Source organism: Triticum urartu, chromosome 5A, assembly GCF_056163025.1.
Source record: "Triticum urartu cultivar PI428250 chromosome 5A, HENAU_Tu73, whole genome shotgun sequence".
Classification (NCBI taxonomy): domain Eukaryota; kingdom Viridiplantae; phylum Streptophyta; class Magnoliopsida; order Poales; family Poaceae; genus Triticum; species Triticum urartu.
In genome coordinates this window covers 80,306,661-80,326,307 of record NC_141877.1, presented here as the reverse complement: position 1 = coordinate 80,326,307, position 19,647 = coordinate 80,306,661, and the positions used below count along the sequence as shown (strand labels likewise).

At 50.1% G+C, this 19,647-nt stretch overlaps 3 pseudogenes across 1 annotated transcript; all 3 read left to right on the top strand.

Annotated features, from left to right (window-relative positions):
* The first annotated feature begins 630 nt into the window (after positions 1 to 630).
* LOC125555678 (B3 domain-containing protein LOC_Os12g40080-like) lies at positions 631 to 3,843 on the top strand (annotated as a pseudogene). The gene is made up of 6 exons (XR_015603479.1): positions 631 to 918; positions 1,462 to 1,559; positions 1,992 to 2,139; positions 2,506 to 2,717; positions 2,842 to 3,288; positions 3,405 to 3,843. The product of XR_015603479.1 is annotated as a B3 domain-containing protein LOC_Os12g40080-like (transcript).
* Positions 3,844 to 4,236: 393 nt separating this feature from the next.
* LOC147970358 (B3 domain-containing protein LOC_Os12g40080-like) lies at positions 4,237 to 17,612 on the top strand (annotated as a pseudogene).
* On the top strand, positions 11,999 to 12,960 carry LOC147970359 (uncharacterized; annotated as a pseudogene).
* Positions 17,613 to 19,647: the final 2,035 nt, after the last annotated feature.

The window sequence follows — 19,647 nt, the reverse complement described above, 5'->3', positions numbered from 1 at the left end:
CATCAGCTTAATTTCATGGTAGTTAGTACAACTTCGAACATCCCCCTTGTTCTTGAAGATTGGTAATAATATACCCCGTCTCCATTCTTCTGGCATCTCATTTGCTCCTAAAATGAGGTTGAAAAGATTAGTTAGCCATATTAGCGCTATGCCTCTAAGGCCTCTCCACACCTCAATGGAGGTACAATTAGGGCCCATTGCCTTGCCTCCTTTCATACTTTTTAAAGCCTCCTTGAACTCAGACTCCTAGATTCACCGCATAAAACGCCTGCTGGTATCATCAAACGAGTCATCCAGTTCAATGGCAGAGCTCTCATTCTACCCATTGAATGCCTTGTCGAAGTACTCCCGCCATCTATGCTTAATCTCCTCTTTCTTCATCAGGAGCTGGTCTACTTCGTCCTTGATGTATTTGACTTGGTCGACATCCCTCGTCTTCCTCTCTCAGATCTTGGCCATCTTATAGATGTCCCTTTCGCCTTCCTTTGTGTTTAACCGCTGGTAGAGATCCTCATACGCCCGACCCCTTGCTTCACTCACAGCTCGCTTTGCAGTCTTCTTTGCGTAGGCTAGAGCAAAGCTTAAGATATCTTCTCCTTCTTGATTCTTGATGCCATAGCCAAAGCCCCCATGCACTCCTTCAAAACTTGTGTTAGATGTACCCACGTGGCCGTTGATGTCTCTTCCTGTGAAGAGCTTCTCGCCAATGGGTACACTCCTAACCATGTCCTCCAGGCCATCCCAGAACTCCCTCTTGGTCTTCTCATTGTGGCCTACTTGCGGGGCATACACGCTGATAACATTGAGAACCAAGTCCCCAACTACTAGCTTGACCAGGATAATCCGGTCCCCACTCCATACTTGAGGCCCTTGTTGATCAAAGATGCCTGCTCCATTTCTCTTTGTAGTCGTCCCCGTGTACCATAGCTTGAAGCTGGAATCCTCCACCTCCTTCGCCTTATGTCCCGTCCATTTGGTTGTCCCCTCTATGTAGTTGTAAAATATTTATAGAATATAAGTATCATGTCCCGTGCATGTTGAGAAAATATAATTAGTGGGTTTGGTTAAATGGCATGTGTGATGAGGTGAAAAGTGTACATGTTGAGAACAACAGAAGTAATGGAGTCATGCATGTTGAGAGTAATAGAATTAGTTGGATTGATGAGGTGGCATGTGTGGTGAGGTAGGATGTGTGCATGTTGAGAGAAATGAAAGTAGCGGGGATCAAGTATATAGACATATAGGATTCCTGTCACATGATCATACATACTAGGTGTCAAGTTTTACCAACACCTATCTTACAACTGTTGGAGATGCCCTTAGTAAGGTATATCTGTGTGCGTGTGTGGTGCTTGGGTGTGTGCATGTGTGTGTGTGTGAGCATGTGCTCTCGGTGGATTTGATTTCTGTATTCTAACAATTTCATCTCAACTGAACACAGTATGAAGAAACTATGCACAGTGTGCCTAGAATGTGTTGATCGCCATTATTGGCACATGAAAGATCATGATTGGTGTTTTCTCAAGGTTATGAGTCTGAGTAATTTCAAGGATGAAATGGCAAGAACTTGTCAATAACACTATTTTCTGCACCAAATATATATTCTACAGTTCTCTAAATTGTTGTTTAGTGAGCAATTGAGAAACACTGCCAATCTTGATGCTGAAATTAGGAGCTTGAGAACCAATTTTGTTCACAATAAATATAGTTTACATGAAATGAAACTGCATGAAACCCAAACAACCAAAATTTTCTACTCCCTGTGATCCAAAAAAAAGTGTCGTGGGTTTACTTCAGCTTTAGTTCAAATTTGAACTAAAACCACGACACTTTTTTTTTGGATCGGAGGGAGTAATAAATAGTAGTGAAAACATGTGCTCTTAATTTTTCTCACAGTGAATTATAGGTAGGGAGATGGGATGGAAATCACTTAACCATGTCTATGGTCATTGGCTGCTCAATGATCCTTTTTCATTTGTTCCTTTATGCAGGCCATACCAGATGAGTTCACCACTAATTTCAGAGGTCACATTTCTCATAAAGTCAAACTAGAAGTACCTGATGGCAACATTTATAATGTTCAGGTTGCCAAGGAACAGGATAAGTTTATTCTTCGATCAGGGTGGGTGGACTTCACTGGTGCTTATGAACTTAAACAGTACGACTCCCTGTTCTTTATATATAGTGGGGACTCCCACTTCAAAGTTCGAATCTTAAAACCAAGTGGTTGCGAGAAAGCGTTGTCATGTGTTACAATGAGCTGTGGTCCTAATGTCCAAGAAAGGGTCATTTGTCATGCTCTATCACTACCTAGCATAAAAAGATGTAGAAATGACAATTTGACGGACAATTTGAAAACTGCAAAGGTTACTCCAACGGACTCACCTTCGCAGAAATCAAGTTCAGAAATGAACAGTTGAGTGTGCAATTTCCATTACTGCTTTTTAGGATTTCTTTTACTACTTTTTTGTTCTCATTGCTGCTTTCATGATTGATGTTGCACAGCACAAGATGTCACATCTTCAAAAGATATTCCGGAACCAAGGAGTTCATATGGCCTTCCGGGGTCCACTGAATCATGATACATCTTAGAAAAGGGCTGTATACTGACTAGCGCTCAGAAGGCAAGAGTTGACACATTTGTGAAGGAAAGTTGGACTGGAATCCAAATTTATGTCACAGTCATGAATGAGAAAAGTCTGCCTGATGGTTGTCTGGTACAGTATCTTTTGCAGTGAATGATCTTTTTGAATGAATACTATAATATCTTGCTAGAGCTTTGTCGAAATTGTTAAAACCCTAGCTCTCTGCAATTACGGTCAGTTCATTTATTTGTAACAGGTCATCTGCAAGGATTTTGCAGCCAAACACCTTCCGCGCCAAGACCAGACAATAAAACCCTGTTATCCTCAGAACAACAAAACATGGGACGCCAATTTGGCGGTTATCACTGATGGTGCATGCACCCGTTCATGCATCCTTGCTGCTGGTTGGCTGGACTTTGTACGCGACAACAACTTGCGGGAAGGTGATATCTGCGCATTCGAAGTGTCAAAGGACCATGATAGAGTGATAATAACAGTCCACCTCTTAAAGAATGTTGTCGTAACAGGACATACCAAACCAACCAGCCAGCAGCAGAAGAAATGGTCTCACCCAGGCTATGTGGTTACAAAATACACCAAACTGACTTGCAAGCAGAAGAGAAAAATCGAAGAGAGGATCCAGGCTATTAAACCTGAAATCAGAATATTCGTATCCATCATCTATAGCAGCCGTGCCAAGCTGGTAAGTTGCGTCGATCCGTGCTGTTTCATCTTCTTAATAAGGATCTATATATGTTGTTTGTTGCTCTGTTGACAACTTACCATTCCGCCTTATGAATGTGCAACGAACAAACTCAGTCCATAGAAGTGCGATATGCTACCGCTCATCTTCCACGCGAGGAGCAGTGGGTGAGGCTTCAACTGCCTGGGAAGAACCACACTTGGAAAGCCAAGCTCTATATCGGCGACAAGGACAAAGGCAAATGTTATGCGCTACAAACAGGCTGGAAGAAGTTTGTAGATGACAACAAACTGCAGGATGACGACATGTGCCTGTTTGAGCTACTCAAGAACGAGGAGCTCACCATGAACGTCCACATCATTCGCAGAGATTGAGAGAAGCGTAGCTGGCCAATGTCGCCTGCCATGGTGGTGGTGGCGCCACTCTTGTAGTTGGTGCATTTTGTATCAGAAATGCACAAACTTTGGGTTCCCCCATCTCCCAAATACTTGCGAGAAACCCTGTTGATGTCGATGAGATGGGTTTCAGTTTGGTTTCAGCTCCTGCAAGCATGTCTATGTTTTGTTTCAAAGCTACTGGTTAGTTTTGTTTTATTTTTATTTTTGAAGAGGAAAAAACCCTCAATCTCTACACCGAGTGATGCATGCATATTGTTAATTATTGATATTGCTGAATCAATCTTTTTTTAATGACAAGAAGCCTGGCCTCTGCATCGAAAGATGCACACAACCTATTTATTAAGCAAAATAAGTCCAATTCACTGAGTACAAAAAGGTTGCAAAACACAACCTATTTGTAGGTCTGAAAGGGTCTGAAAGAACTACATAGCTCCACATAATCTGTTACTGGCAATGCCAGCCAAACTGGATGAACAAACTTAGTGCAACAATTTTTTGACGGTTGCACCCAAAGACCATAAGCCCTCTCGTGTGTCCACACGCTGCATCCATGACACATATAATCAACGTCGTAGCTTTGAAAATAACCTGCAAAAAATGGAATAGATCATCTGTTAAACAGGTACATTCAGGCAATTCCAAATTGCCCAAAGAGTGACATAAATTCACAACGCGATTTGGCCCTTCAGACTATGGTGAATACCCTCCAACCAACTAGTACATTTAACAACAAATCTAAAGATATATATTTTAGAGCAACTCCAACACGCCGACTCAAACAGACGACGTTTTTGTTTGTTTTTTGACCGTTTGTAGGTGATTCAAGATTGTGGGCCGTTCCTAAATATAAGTCTTTCTAGAAATTCCAACAAGTGACTACATACGAAGCAAAATGAGTGAATCTACACTCTAAAATATGTCTACATACATCCGTATGTTGTATTCCATTTGAAATGTCTAAAAAGACTTATATTTAGGAACAGAGGGAGTAGCAAACTAGTTTGTAAAGTGCTCTTGATTTTTCTTTACAATGACTGCCTTAACTTGTTAGTAGGTTATTCCTGCAGACCATACCAGAAAAGTTTGCAAACTATGTCAGAGGGCACATATCTGAAGAAATAAAGCTAGAAGTGCCAGATGGCCAAACATATAGTGTTCAGGTTGACAATGAACAGAATGAGCTAGTCCTTCGCTCTGGATGGGATACATTTGTCAGTGCCTATGAACTTAAAGAGGGTGACACATTGTTGTTCGGGTATAATAGTAACTCCCAGTTCAAAGTCCGAATCTTCAATGTGTTACGATCTCTACTTCTATTGACTTGAATCCATGGCGGTACAGGAGGAATTGGGGGTAGGAAAGGTGAGATCTGTTACAGGAGAGGTAGAGTTCGGGGGAGGAAGAGAGAGCAGGGGAAGGGGAAAGTTACAACTCTAGATAATTCTCGATGCCCCTACACACACAGCCGCTCCCTAGCTTATCCACCCAACTCCCAGGTGGACGGGTCGAACCGCCGATTGGGCCTTCGTCTTCTCTTGGGCTGGCCCTCCTTGTCCTCCTGGGCTTGGCCCGTGTCCGTGTCCGTGACATTCTCCCCGCCTTCAGCACCGGCTTGACCCCAAGCCGCAGCCCCCGGGAACCGACTGCGGAGCTCGAAGTAGTCCTCCCATGACGCCAATGGCGTTGGTTGCGATGCCCACTTGATCAGCACTTGAGGTATCTTGGCCGCTCCTCTGGTAACCACCCGGCGCGCCAGGACTTGCTCCGGGATGGCCGGCACAAAGTGCTCCTTGGGTGGTGCAAGCAGTTCCGGTTCGACCGTGGTTGCTGGTGGCAGAGCTCCGCGAAGAAGTGATACATGAAACACTGGGTGTACCTTGCTTGACTCTGGAAGTTGCAGACGGTAGGCAACGGCTCCGATGCGAGCTGTGACCTGGAAGGGACCAAAGTAACGGAAGGATAGTTTGTGATTAGCACGTTCCGCAACTGAAACCTGGACATAAGGCTGGAGCTTGACGAACACCCAATCCCCCACGGCAAACTCGCGCTCTGACCGGTGCTTGTCTGCTTGGTCCTTCATTCGCTAGCGAGCTCGCTCCAGATGTTGTTTGAGCAAGTCTGTTACCAGGGCGCGTTCGTGCATCCAAACAAAGAGGTCCGGCGGAGCAGCTGCAGATGCATCCAGAATGCCGAAATGCCGAGGAGGGTGGCCATAAAGCATCTCAAAAGGAGACATCCCAAGTGCAGAATGCAGCGATGTATTGTACCAGAATTCTGCCTGATGTATCCATTGGAACCAGCGGTGAGGGTAGGCATGGACAAAGCAGCGGAGGTATGCCTCCAGACACTGATTAACCCGCTCGGTAGTGCCATATGTCTGAGGATGATAGGCCGAGGACATACGCAGTTCTGTGCCAGCTTGACGAAACAGTTCTCGCCATAATTTACTGGTAAAAATGCGATCTTTGTCGGACACCAGAGCATGAGGCAACCCATGATATTTGTAGACATTAGTCATGTAAGTAGATGCCACTTGAACCGCCGAGAAGGGGTGTGCCAGCGGCACAAAATGGGCATATCTTGTCAGTTTGTCCACAACCACCATGATGCAGCTATATCCCCTCGACGCTGGCAGCCCTTCGACAAAGTCAAGTGTAACAGTATGCCAAGGGTGCGCTGGCACCTCTAGTGGTTCGAGCAGTCCCGGAGTGCGAACATGTTCTGGTTTGGCTTGTTTGCAAACTGCACACTCGGACACAAACTTCACCACTGCTGCCTTCATACCAGACCAGGCAAACAACCTTTTGAGCCGGTCGTAAGTCACATGTATACCTGAGTGCCCGCCCAAAGGACTGGAATGCATGGATCTGAGGATCATATCCTGGGCTGCCGTGTTTGATCCAAGCCACACGCGACCTTTATACCGGATCACGCCATCCCGCACTGTATAGGGTGCTGAAGGGTCCAAGACACCACTATATTTCTGCAACAGATCACGTGCCTGGGGATCAGATTGATATCCGCGGGTGATGTCCTCGAGCCAAGAGGGTAGCGCCACAGAAATGGCCAACAAGGCGCCATCACGACGCGACAAGGCATCCGCTGCTCGGTTCTCAACCCCTTTCTTGTATACAATGCGGTACTGTAACCCCAACAGTTTGGTGAGGGCACGGCGCTGCCAAGACGTAGTGAGGCGCTGATCATCCAGATGAGAAAGACTACGTTGGTCAGTGCGGATAATGAATTCCCCAGTTTGCAAGTAGGGGCGCCAGTGATCGACTGCCATCAATACTGCCATAAACTCCTTCTCATAAGCTGACAACCCTTGGTTTCGAGGACCGAGTGCCTTGCTGAAGAATGCCAATGGGTGGCCAGCTTGCATCAACACAGCACCAACACCAGTGTTAGAAGCATCTGTTTCGACCTCAAATGGAAGATCAAACCGCGGTAGTGAAAGGACGGGGGCTGTGATCAAAGCCTGCTTGAGATGCTGGAACGCTGATTCTGCTTCCTCACTCCATACAAAGACAGCCCCTTTTTTCAACAGATTGGTCAATGAGCGACTGATAATGCCAAAGTTGCGGACAAATCGTCGATAGTACCCTGCCAGTCCAAGGAACCCACGAACCTTCCTGGCATTGGTGGGTGTCGGCCAGTCCTTGACGGCTGCAATATTCTTATCATCAGTCGATACCCCCGCTGCACTGATGACATGCCCCAAATAGGTGAGCCTTGGCTGTGCAAATTTGCATTTGGACATCTTGAGGTAAAATTGGTGCTTGGCTAGCAACTGAAACACTTGTCGCGACAACTCGCAATGTCGTTCAAGAGTAGAGCTGTGCACCAAGATATCGTCGATGAACACCAGAACACCTTTGCGTAGCAAGGGAGATAGCACGATATTCATGGTGCCCTGGAAAGTGGATGGACCACCAGTCACACCATTAGGCATCACCTTGAACTCATAATGCCCATGGTGCGTCTTGAAGGCAGTCTTGAATTCTTCGCCTGGCTTCATGCGAATTTGATGGAACCCGGAACGCAGGTCTAAGCTGGTAAACCAAACAGAACCGCTCAACTCATCAAGAAGTTCTTCTATAATGGGCAAGGGGTAGCGATTCTTGATAGTAATAGCATTTAGTCGTCGGAAGTCAATACAGAACCTCCAGGTCAAATCCTTCTTCTGGACAAGTAACACAGGAGCAGCATAGGGACTGCAGCTATGTTGGATGATCCCTTGTTTGATCATTTCTGCCACTTGTCGCTCAATTTCGTCCTTTTGGGTTGGAGTATAGCGATAAGGACGCAAGTTGACTGGTTGAGCTCCTGGAATCAGCGGAATGGTGTGATCAAATGCTCGGTGAGGAGGTAATCCTGTTGGTGGTTCAAAGAGATGAGCAAACTGCTGTAGCAAAAGAGAGACTGAATCCGGAATGCCATCCCCTTCCGCTGGAGCTTCGACTGCACAAAGCTGAATAACCTGATGCACATCATTGCAATCCAACAGGGCATGAAATTGAGCAGAAGACAACTGATAGCATTGCTGGACATTGGGTTGAACTCCTACCAAATGCACTTTCCTTCCGTGATGTAAGAACTGGAGTTGCTTGCGACCCCAATGCACATCCATAGGGCTGTGCTTTTCTAGCCAATCCATGCCAACAATCATATCGTAACATCCGAGCGGTAACACCTTCAAAGTGGAACAGAACTTGTGTCCTTGTACCCACCAGTCACAGTTCGGCACCTCTTGAGCACAGCAAAGTTGACCACCATCAGCAATCCGCACTCGAAGTGGGTGCTTAGCTGCCACTACACCATCCAAACGGGCAGCCAGAGTATCACTTACAAAACTATGCGAACTGCCCGAATCAATTAACATGAGCACTTTTTGTCCTTGGATAGAGCCATGCAGACGGACTGTTTGAGGTGCTACTGTACCATCCAAAGCTGCTTTAGAGATCGTGTGACATTCACTGGCAGAGTCCGAAGCTTCAGATGCCGCGTCAAAACCTAAGATGCCGAGCATGTCAAACAATTCCTGGACCACGTGCAGTTGCACAGCCGTGGCGCATTTGTGCTCGTGCGACCATTTCTCCCCACATAGGTAACAAAGACCACGCGCACGTCGGTATGCTCGTAGCATGGTCAGCCTTTCATCAGTGGAAGCAGAAGAGCGCGCCATATCATTGGGCGCTACTCGTCTTTCTTCGACAGCCGGCATGGGTGGGGGTGGCCGTCCAGGTGGAGGAGGTAATGGCATGGCACCACGCAATTGAGAGCGCCCCCTAGTGCCGTTGTCCATACGCCTGGGCTCCCGACGTTTGGAAATCTCCAAGGCTTCTTCCTGCAGGTATGCCAAAGAAATAGTAGTATCCAAATCACGGGGATTGTGAACAATGACAACAACTCTAATTTCATCCTTAAGACCATCAACAAAGCGAGAAGGAAACAGAGCAGGATCCCAGGAAGTACTATGAGCTAACAGCGAGTGCATGAGATCATTGAATTTGGTGGTGTAGTCGGACACAGAGTCGGTCTGTCGAAGATGAAATAACTGACGCAAAAGAGAATTAAACTCATTCCGCTCGAATTGCTCACAGACTAGAGAGCAGAAAGCTTCCCACTCCAGATGGCGAAGATCGAAACCCCTGTTCTCAAGCCATATCATCGCGGCACCCGAGAAGTGCATGGATGCGGTGTCGACCCACAACTCCGGATCAAGATGGAACACTCGAAAATACGACTCACAGTTCCGCTTCCAACTGCGTGGACGTTCGCCCCAAAACGGAGGGATATCCATTTTGGGTCGGGGTAGCATGGAGGAACGCAGTCGCGGGGGGCTACCCGAGCGAGACGAATGGCGTGTGTGGGACGGACCAAACGGAAACGACTGAGGTTCAGGTGCACGCGCAAGAGGACGAGAATGAAATTCGGACGGTGGTAACGTACCCGTGACCGGAGGTGGAACGAGGGTAGTCACTACCCCGGTTCGCAGCCCCCCGGTGATCATGTCGTCGCGGCGGCCATCGGGCCTGGGGTCTCTGGCAGAAGGCGCAGATGTTTCGCCTTGCCGTGGAATCAGCAGCGGAAGATCGGTCGGCTGGAGCGCCAGCGCGGGATGCTTGATGACGGAATCCAAGTCGCGCCGTACCCCGCCCAGATCCGAGCACAGATCGGCGACGGACTGCTCGAGCGTTGGTCGCCACTCCGCCAGATCGAGCACCGACGGCTTGATCTCCTCGAACAAGGCCGTGGACGTCGCAACCGCCTTCTGGATCGAGGCGTTTTGCTCCTGAATCAACTTGAGAGTGGCGGCGAGTTCATCGACCCGCTGCTCCATTTGGGCGGTGTGGCGCTGCTGACGCGTGGAGAAGGTGGGTTTCTGGAGATAATCTGGCAAATCTGATACCATATGTTACGATCTCTACCTCTATTGACTTGAATCCATGGCGGTACAGGAGGAATTGGGGGTAGGAGAGGTGAGATCTGTTACAGGAGAGGTAGAGTTCGGGGGAGGAAGAGAGAGCAGGGGAAGGGGAAAGTTACAACTCTAGATAATTCTCGATGCCCCTACACACACAGCCGCTCCCTAGCTTATCCACCCAACTCCCAGGTGGACGGGTCGAACCGCCGATTGGGCCTTCGTCTTCTCTTGGGCTGGCCCTCCTTGTTCTCCTGGGCTTAACCCGTGTCCGCGTCCGTGACACAATGTAAATGGTTTTGTTAAATTGTTATCGTGTGTCGTGAAGAACATCACTCCTTGTGTCCAAAAAAGGAGCGCCTATCATGATAATCCTTTGCAATCACCTAGAGAAAGGTCAGTGCTAACCTTGGTTACAGTTTGTGTTCCTAGGACTAATAAGCATAACTCTGTCCATTCGTCGTGTCATCTTCCTCTGTTCGGGTTGCAAGGCCTGCACATATTTTGATATTTACTTTGATAATCAATTAGACCAATAATGTATGAGTTATATACCATAAAAAATAATACCATTGGGAACTTGTTTCGAATGCAAATCCAGTGGTATACTTTTAGTGGCATATAACACATATTTTGTAGGTCAAGTCGATTGTCAAAGTTCGTCTCAAAATGTGTGTGTGGATTTTGATTTCAATAATTTCATCACAACTGATATGGCAGGACTGGACCAAATGATCACAGGAACAAAGCATGCACAAAATGCAAAGAATGTGTTGGACGCCATTATTGGCACATGGAGGATCATAACTGGTCTTTCTTCAAGGTTGTGATTCTGAGTAATTTTAAGGATGAGATGGTAAGGCCTTGCCGATTACACTATTTTTTGTGCACAAATATATCGTGTACAATTTTCAAAACTGTTGTTTGTGAAAAAAAAAGGGAAATACTGCTAGCAGTTTGATAATCTTGATGAAGTTAGGAGTTTGAGCACCTGTTATATAACAAATATACCTTTTTTGATAACTAAATTGCACGAAGCCACGAAGTATACCCACTTACCCAGATAACCAAAATTTGATAATAAATATTAGAGAAGCATGTGCGCTCTTAGTTTTCCTTATAGTGAATTATATAGGGATTAAGATAGACTGGCAATCACTTAGCATCGTCTGTGGTCACTTGCTGGTTAAAGATTCTCTGTCATTTGTTTCTTCATGCAGGCCATACCACCAAAGTTCGCCACTAATTTCAGAGGTCGCATATCTGATGAAGTCAAACTAGAAGTCCCGGATGGTAAAATTTATAATGTTCAGGTTGCCGAGGAACAGCATAAGTTAGTTCTTCGATCAGGGTGGGCGAACTTTGCCGGTGCTTATGAACTTAAAGAGGGTGACCTCCTAGTCTTTACATACAGTGGGGACTCTCACTTCAAAGTAAAAATCTTTAAACCAAGTGGCTGCGAGAACGAGTTTTCATGTGTTACCATGAGCTGTGGTCCTAATGTCCAAGAGAGGGACATTTGTCATGATCAATCACTACCCACCAAAAAGAGATGCCGAAACGATGGTTTGACTGACAGTTGGAAACTACGAAGAGGACTCCAACGGACTCACCTTCGCAGAAACCAGGTTCAGAATTGAACAGTTGACTGTGCATTTTTATTGAGTTTTTGACTTTGTCTGCTATTTTTCTCTGCTCCCCCCCCCCCCCCCTCTCCTCCCTTCCCCTCCCGCGGCACGCCCGCGCGCGCCCAGGGGGCTCCCTGCGGCCGCGGCCCTCGGCCCCGCCTCCCTCCCCTTCCCCCCGCCGTCGCCGGCGAGCTCCGTCAGGCAAAGCCCGGGGGGCGCGGCGGCGGCGGGGCCCTCCTTCCCCGTCCACTTGGGGGCGCCGGCGCAGGGCGGCTCCTTCAAGCGGCGGCGCTGGACGTCCGCGGGATCCAGCGGCGCAGTGGCTGTTTCGCGGGGCGGCGGGGTGATCTGCTGGTGGCGGCGCTCCGGCGGCCCTCGTTCTGCGCGCGGGGCGGCTGCGGTGCTCCCGTCTCGGGAGGTGGTGCGCGACCGGTCTCTTGCCGGATCCGGCCAGATCTGGCATTGGGGACTGGCCGGCGGCGCCTGGCTCCGGTGGTGCGTGCCCGGCGGCTCCGGCGCTTGGAGCTCGTCGGGCGACGCGGGTAGGGCAGCGGCTGGGCGTGGCCGTTGCTCCGGCCGTGGGCGGCGGCAGGGGTAGGTCTCGATGGTGGCCTACCGGTGTCGTGGCGGCTTCACGGTGGCTCGATGGATCTGCCCGCGGCAACGGCCGGCTTCTCTGGCGTTGGTTTGTCTGCGTTCGGGGCGTCTCGACCTTCACCCCATCTCCTCGTCGCCCGGGCACTACCCCCATCAATGGGCTGGTCCTTTCCCAGTTGCGGTCCACCGCTCGTCTCGCGTCCGATGCCGCAGGACCGAGCTCGTCTCGCGCACGATGCAGCAGGACCGAGCTCGTCTCGCGCACGGTGCAGCAGGACTGACCTCGTCCCCCTCTCGGTGTTGCAGGACCGAGCTCGTCTCGCGCTTGGGGCAGCAGGATGGGTCGGTGGATGCCAGTTCCGGCCGACCCTTTGGGTCTCTACGCTGGGGGTTGCCCAGGGGCGCGAAAGGTGGGACCTTTCCGCTCATCCCTTTCGTTGGGGTGCGGCGGGTCTCGGGTGAGTTGGTGTCGAGATCTTGGATGCTGGGGCGGCGGCCCTGGTGGTGGTTGCGCGGTGCTCTTGGGCAGAGCCCGTGCCTTGGTGCTGCCCGGTCACCATGGTCGTGTGGGCGGCGTGGTTGCCGGGGTGTGGCGTTCGGTGGCGATGAATATTGGCCGAGGTGAAAACCTGCTCTATCTTCAGACGGGCCGGCGGCGGCGAAGATCGTTCCCTTCTTGAAGGCGTCATCGCGGCTCTCATTGCCCGTCATGCGGCTCCGGGGAAAACTCTGATCCTTGGATCGGGCGGTGGCGGCGCTCCGGCGTCGTACCCTTCCTGAAGGCGCCGCCTTGGAGCGTATGGTTCGTCATATGTAGCTTCATCTCTTCGGGGCGGTAGTGCTAGAAGTGGTGTTGCCGTGCTCAGTGCCTATGTATCCTGTCCTGGGTGTGTGCGTGTGTTACGGTGGCGTAGCGTGTGTTTGTACTGAATGCTTGTGGTTTGATGCTTTATATATAAAGCGGGGCGAAAGCCTTTTTCGGTATTTTTTTCTTCTCATTGCTCTTGTCATGATCAATGTTGTACAGCTGAAGATGTCACATCTTCAAAACATATTCAGGAACCAGGGGTTCAGGTGTTCTTCAGGGATCTTCTGAATCTTGTTACATTTTAGAAATGGGCTGTAAACTGACTAGTGCCCAGAGGGCAAGAGTCGACACATTTGTCAAGGAAAGCCAGACTGGAATTGAATTTTATGTCACAGCAATGAACGAGAAAACTCTGTCTGATGGATATCTGGTACGTTTACAGAATCACAATATCTTCTAGAGCGACGACTCAGATAGCGTTTGTTACACCATTCTTCAATTATTTTTGAATGAACACTAGAATATTTGTGTTGATACACTAGTGCTCTGCAACTTATGGTGTTGACATAATTCACCAGCTAGTTCATTCATTTGTAACAGGTCATCTGCAAGGACTATGCTGTCAAACACCTTCCGCATCAAGACCAGATGATCAAACTCTGTCATCCTCAGAATAGCAAAACATGGGATGCCAATTTGGCGGTTATCAGTGATGGCGCATGCACCCTTTCATGCATCCTTACTGCTGGTTGGCTGGGCTTCGTACGCGACAACAACTTGCGGGAAGGCGATATCTGCGCATTCGAAGTGTCAAAGAACGACAGTAGAGTGATGATAACAGTCCATCCACTTAAAGAAAGCGGTCACTCAGAGTATGTCATAACAGGACACGCCAAACCAGCTAGCCAGCACAAGAAGAAATGGACTCACCCAGGATATGTGGTTGCAAGAAGCATCAAACTGACTCACAAGCAGAGGAGAAAAATTGAAGAGAGAATCCAGGCCATTCAGCCTGAAATCAAAATATTTGTGTCAGTCTTGCAGAGAAGCAGCTACAGCCTGGTAAGTTCTGCTCGATCCATGCAGTTTCCTCTTTCTAGATAATGGACTCAAGTCATTTTGACAACTTACCATCCTGCCTTGTGAAGTGCAACGAACAAACTCAGTACATTGAACAGGGATACGCTGACTGCCATCTTCCACGTGAGGACCAGACAATGAGGCTTCGACTGCCCGGGAAGAACGACACTTGGAAAGCCAAGCTCTATGTAGGTGACAAAGTCCATGGAAAATTTAATGCACTGCGCAGAGGCTGGAAGAAGTTCGTAAAAGACAATAAGCTGCAAGAAGGGGACATGTGCCTGTTTGAGCTGCTGAAGAACAAGGAGGAGCTCACCATGAATGAACGAGAAGGGGACATGAACATATGTTTTTCTAGTAACCATTGGCCCCCGCATCGCCTAGGGTAGGCGACCCGGGCGGCAGCCCCCAACCGCGCCGCCGCCGGGCCCCCCTTCTCCAGCTAATCCCCTCGCCGCCGCCGGAGGCCACAACCGGGCGAAGCCCGCGTCGTGGCGGCGGCGGCGGGGTCTTCCCCCCGTGGCGCGGTTCTCCTCTCCCGCGGGGCCCGCGGCTGGCGGCCCGCCTGCGGCTCGGATCCATGGCGGCGGCCATGGCTGGTGGCACGCGGCGCTGCTTGGCGGCGGGCGGCGTCGGCGTGGTCAGGTGGGCCACTTCCGTGGCTATGTGGATGGCGGGGAGGTGATGGGCTTCGGCTATGGCGGCGGTTCCTCGCTGGATGTTGGTGGCCATGGTGATGTTCGTCCTCGACCCCGATCTACTCCGATCTGCAGCGGATCCGGCCCTTGGTGGCTTCGGTCACCGTTCATGGGTGCTGGCCTTGCAGATCCGGTGGCTGGAAGGGTTTCAGGGGAATCTCTTGGCCGGCGTGGCGGCCACTCCGATGGCAGTGCCTTTGGGTGTTGCTTCCCTCGTTGGAGGCTTCGGAGAGGATCTCCTTCCTTCCACCCCTCCCAGGAGCTCAGGTGAAAACCTCAGACTCCCCCTGTTCCAAGCGACGACGACACCACGGTGGCGTGCTCCTTCCTGAAGGCGTTGCTCGGGGGCTGCTCAAGCGGCGGTGGAAGTGGCGGCGGTTCGGTGTCGACACATGCATTCTGGTCAGCTTCATCTTGGAGGTTGCGGCGACGTAGGCAACGCTCGTCTGGTGGAGCTACTGCCGATGGTCGAGGCATCGTTGGCAGTCTGCGCCATCAGGTTCGGGGTGCTCAGGGGGAAACCCCAGATCTGGGTCTTCCGGATCGGATGATGATGGCGTTCTATCGCTTTCCCTTCTGGGGGCATCGTCTTGGAGCAAGTGCTGACTGGAGGGATGGTGGAGCGGTGTTTCATCCCAAACTTTGATGGCGGCGGAGATCGATGGCATGGCGCTGTGGAGACTCGGCGTCCGACGTGCGGAGATGGGCTTGCGCAGGAGGAGGTTTCTGTCTGGCGTCATGGTGACGTCGATGGCAGAGTGGCCAGACAAGGTAGAAGCCTCAATATGATCTGAAGACCTGTGGAAGATGGCGGCGACGACACACGAGTGCGTCTGACCGGATTGTGCCCCAGACCGGGTATGTGGCTCGGCTGGGGCTTCCGAATGAGTTTCGGCTTCTGGCTTTTGATGTTAGGCTTAAGTGAGTGGTTTGAGTAGTGGCCCAGCTAGCACCCCTTCATCATTTTGGATAGGAGTAGCGGCATATGTTGCCAAGATGGTGGATTCAGACACATTGTTGTAATACTTTGTAAGGCCCCTCCCAATGCTCCACTTTGTACAGGTGTTAAGGTTGTCAACTAAGCAAAAAATATGATGTGGCATGCTAGTTAAGAAGAGAGAGTAGTATGGTGACCCCAGAAAGAAACGGTGCTAAGCACGTGTACCTAGGTGGAAGCACAATTCTGAGTCTACAACGAATTAAATGCACAAAGTTTAGCACCCAAAAGCTTAGCACCTTTGCATTGTGAACTTGAGTTGCTAAGGCATTTAATATGATTAGCACCTCATCTAAACACCTTTGCATTGGAGGAGGTCTAAGGTCCTCGAGAATAATCAATAAAGTGGCCGTATGCATCTGCCAGATGCAGAGGACGGGTGTTCATCCTCCTTTTCTAAAAAAAATGAATGTCGACATAATTAAAGCATAGCTGGCTGGTGTCGCCTGTCATGGCGTCGACGCCATTCTTTTGGTGATCCGTAATCTAGTGACGCCACTCTTTTGGTGATCCGTAATCTAGTACCTTTTCTGTCAGAAATCCACAAGCTTTTGGTTCCCCCATCTTCCATTCTTGCAAGAAACCCTGTCGATGTCGATGCGACAGGTTTCAGTTTGGTTTCAGCTCCTGCGAGCATATCTATGTTTTGTTTTGAAACTATTGGTCAATTAAGACTGGTTTGATGTTTCTGTTGGCTTGTAAATTGGCTAAAACATGATGGGCATTGTTACATCAGCCTTACAGCCACCTTCTCTTGCAATGCTATACCTCTCTGTGCATATGTTATCCTTCAAGAAGGTTCTGAGATGAAATTATTGTGCTATAAACTCAGCACTGTACCCAGGATGCATTCTCGCGACGTATGTTCGGAACTTGTTTTAAAAGTCTGGTTTTCCATTTTGGAAAAGAAATGCTGCGTCCACAAATCTGCAGCCACATGAACGGGTGCCGCTCCCAGCTCGCGCGCTGGCTCCAGCTCCTCGCTGCCAAGGGCGTCCAGGACCTCGTCCTCGTCAACCGCCCGACCGCTCGGCGTGCCTCTCCCCATCTTGCTCTTCAGCATCACCACCCTCACCCTCCTCTACGTCGGCGTCTGGAAGCTGCCGGGCACGGCCGCCCTGCGTGGCGCCTCCTTTCCTCACCTCCGCGAGCTCGGCCTCTGTTTCATCGAAATGGAGCACGGCTTCGTCGACTCCCTCGTTGCCAGGAGCCCCGTCCTGGAGATCCTCAACGTCGTCGGATGCTTGGGTGGCTTGCGTTTACGTCTCATCAGCAAGAGGCTCCGGTGCGTGCAAATCTGTGTGATGAAATTCTCGAATTCATTGAATTTCAGCTCGGGATAAAGCCGGGCAGCGGAAGTGCCATGCTCACGGGTGTGAAGATTTTGAGTTTGAATGTGTGTTTCGGTGTTCGCAATGATGTTAAGATGGTGCCTACCTTCCTCAAATGCTTTCCCAACACCGAGAGACTGCATATTGTGGTATGTGTCACCAATCCATGATCGGCTTATATTTGTATGGATTTCTCGCCTGTTGTTGCGATGGGCTTTGAGATGTGTTTATATGTGATGGCTCTTTATATGTGGTTGCGGAGAGACTACATATTAATAATTGATTGCATACTTCAAGTCAGTCATTGTGATAGCTCTTTATATGATCTTTTTTGTTTCGTGCACTGTAATGTATGATGCGTGACATATGTGACTAGTTATAGGTTAAACTCCATGCCTTGCCATTTATTCTCAGCCACCATCTGGTCTTCTCGACAATCTACATAGGTAGACTATACCATACAGATAGAATTATTAAGGGTTTCATGCTGATCAGTTTATGCTGACACTTGGTAAGAATGTTTTCTTGTGGCACAATGATTACTATTCCGATACCTTGATTTGTGGTGCTTTGCTTTTTTATGTATGTCCAAATTTTCTTGTTCTATTGTTTCTCACTGTGTTAATAGGAGTTACTGTAATAGATGCTATATTAAAGCTTATATTTTTGAAAGGTAAACATAGTAAACTTGCACATTAAGTACAGTTTCCTGAGGCTTTCTGGTATTGGTACTACCATAATCGCTATATTGATGCTAGTAAACTAATTTTACCATATTAGGATCTTAGGAATTTATCTCCTAGTAATTTGTATTAATTTGCTGTCCATGAATCATCTTGTTTTTCTCTCTCTGCACTACTAGGCTTTTTTTTCAATTTGACTACTAGGCTATTTAGTATTCTCTCCGTTCTAAAATAGATGACTCAACTTTGTACTAAAGTTAGTATAAAGTTGAGTCATCTATTTTGGAACGGAGGGAGTAGTTACAGTACATTCTGCTAGTTGCTGAAAAAGGCTTCCGTCCCACTTTATATATAAAGCAATGATCAAACACGGCCAGGTACAAACACACGCTAGTCCGTCCGAGGAAGGATTAGGTTTTCACCCCGACCAACACTCACCGCCACCGAACGCCACACCCCGGCGACCACGTTGCCCACACGGACATGGCCACCGAGCAGCACCAAACCGCGAGCTCTGCCCATGAGCACCACGGTACCACCCCCAGGGTCGCCGCCCCAGAATCCAAGACCTTCATACCACCTCACCCGAGACTTGGCGCTACCCCAGCCAAAGACACGAGCGGAAATGACTCGCCTTTCGCATCCCTGGGCGGCCCCCAGTGCCGTGACCCAACAAGCCGGCCAAAATTGGCCTCCATCGACCCGTCCTGCTGCACCGGGTGCGAGACGAGTTCGGTCCTGCCGCCGGGCGCGAGATGAGCATAGTGCTGCTGCCGGGCGCGAGACAAGCTCCGTCCTGCTGCCGGGCACAAGACAAGGTCAGTCTTGCTACTGGGGGCGAGACGAGCTCGATCCTGTAGCATGGGGCGCGAGACGAGCGATGGACCGCAACTGGGATCGGACCGACCCTTCAACGAAGTGAGCGCCTGGACGACGGGGGAAGGGGCCGAAGGCCGACACAGACCGCCTACAGACGGGCTGACGCCAGAAAAAACCAGCCGCCGCCGCAACCGATCTGCCACCACCACAACACCAGCGTGTCCACGCCCTGGCTAGATCCGCCCAGAGCCCCGCCACCCCCCCCCCCCCGGAGCAACAGAGACACTAGCCGCATCACCACCACCTCATCAAGGCCGGCGGCCACCGCTGCCAACACCAACCCTCACCATCCACCGGATCTGGGCAGGGAATCCCAGATCCTCAGCCCCCGCCACCCACCACCATCCAGAACAGGGCAGGGAGCCAGATCCGCCACCAACCCGCACCGGAGCCCCGAGCTGCGCCCGCGCCGGAGGGAGGGAAGGAGGCGGCGCCAGCGACCGAAGGACGCCGGGAGGGAGAGAAGGAGCCAAGGCAGGGCCGGCCCGATGCCCGGCGCCACCAGGCAGAGGGGAGCGCCTCGCGGAGCCCCCAACTGCGTGCAGGAGAGAGCCGCCTCGCCGCTGCCAATGCTACACGGCCTTTGGCCGGCGACGCCCCAAGCGGCAGCGAGGGAGGGGGTTGAGGCGTGGGGGGCGGAGGGGGCGGCGCTAGGGTTTCCTCCCGGGGGCGCCCGCGGGAGCGCCTCGAGGAGGCAGGGGAAGGTACTTTCATGCATTGAAGCATAGAGTTGTCATCAAGGGTCCTAGTTGTCACATCTCCTACAAATCTGATCCCGCATTTAGGTGTACATTCAGCTGTTATTTTGACTTGCTGTGTAATGCAACCTTGAAACG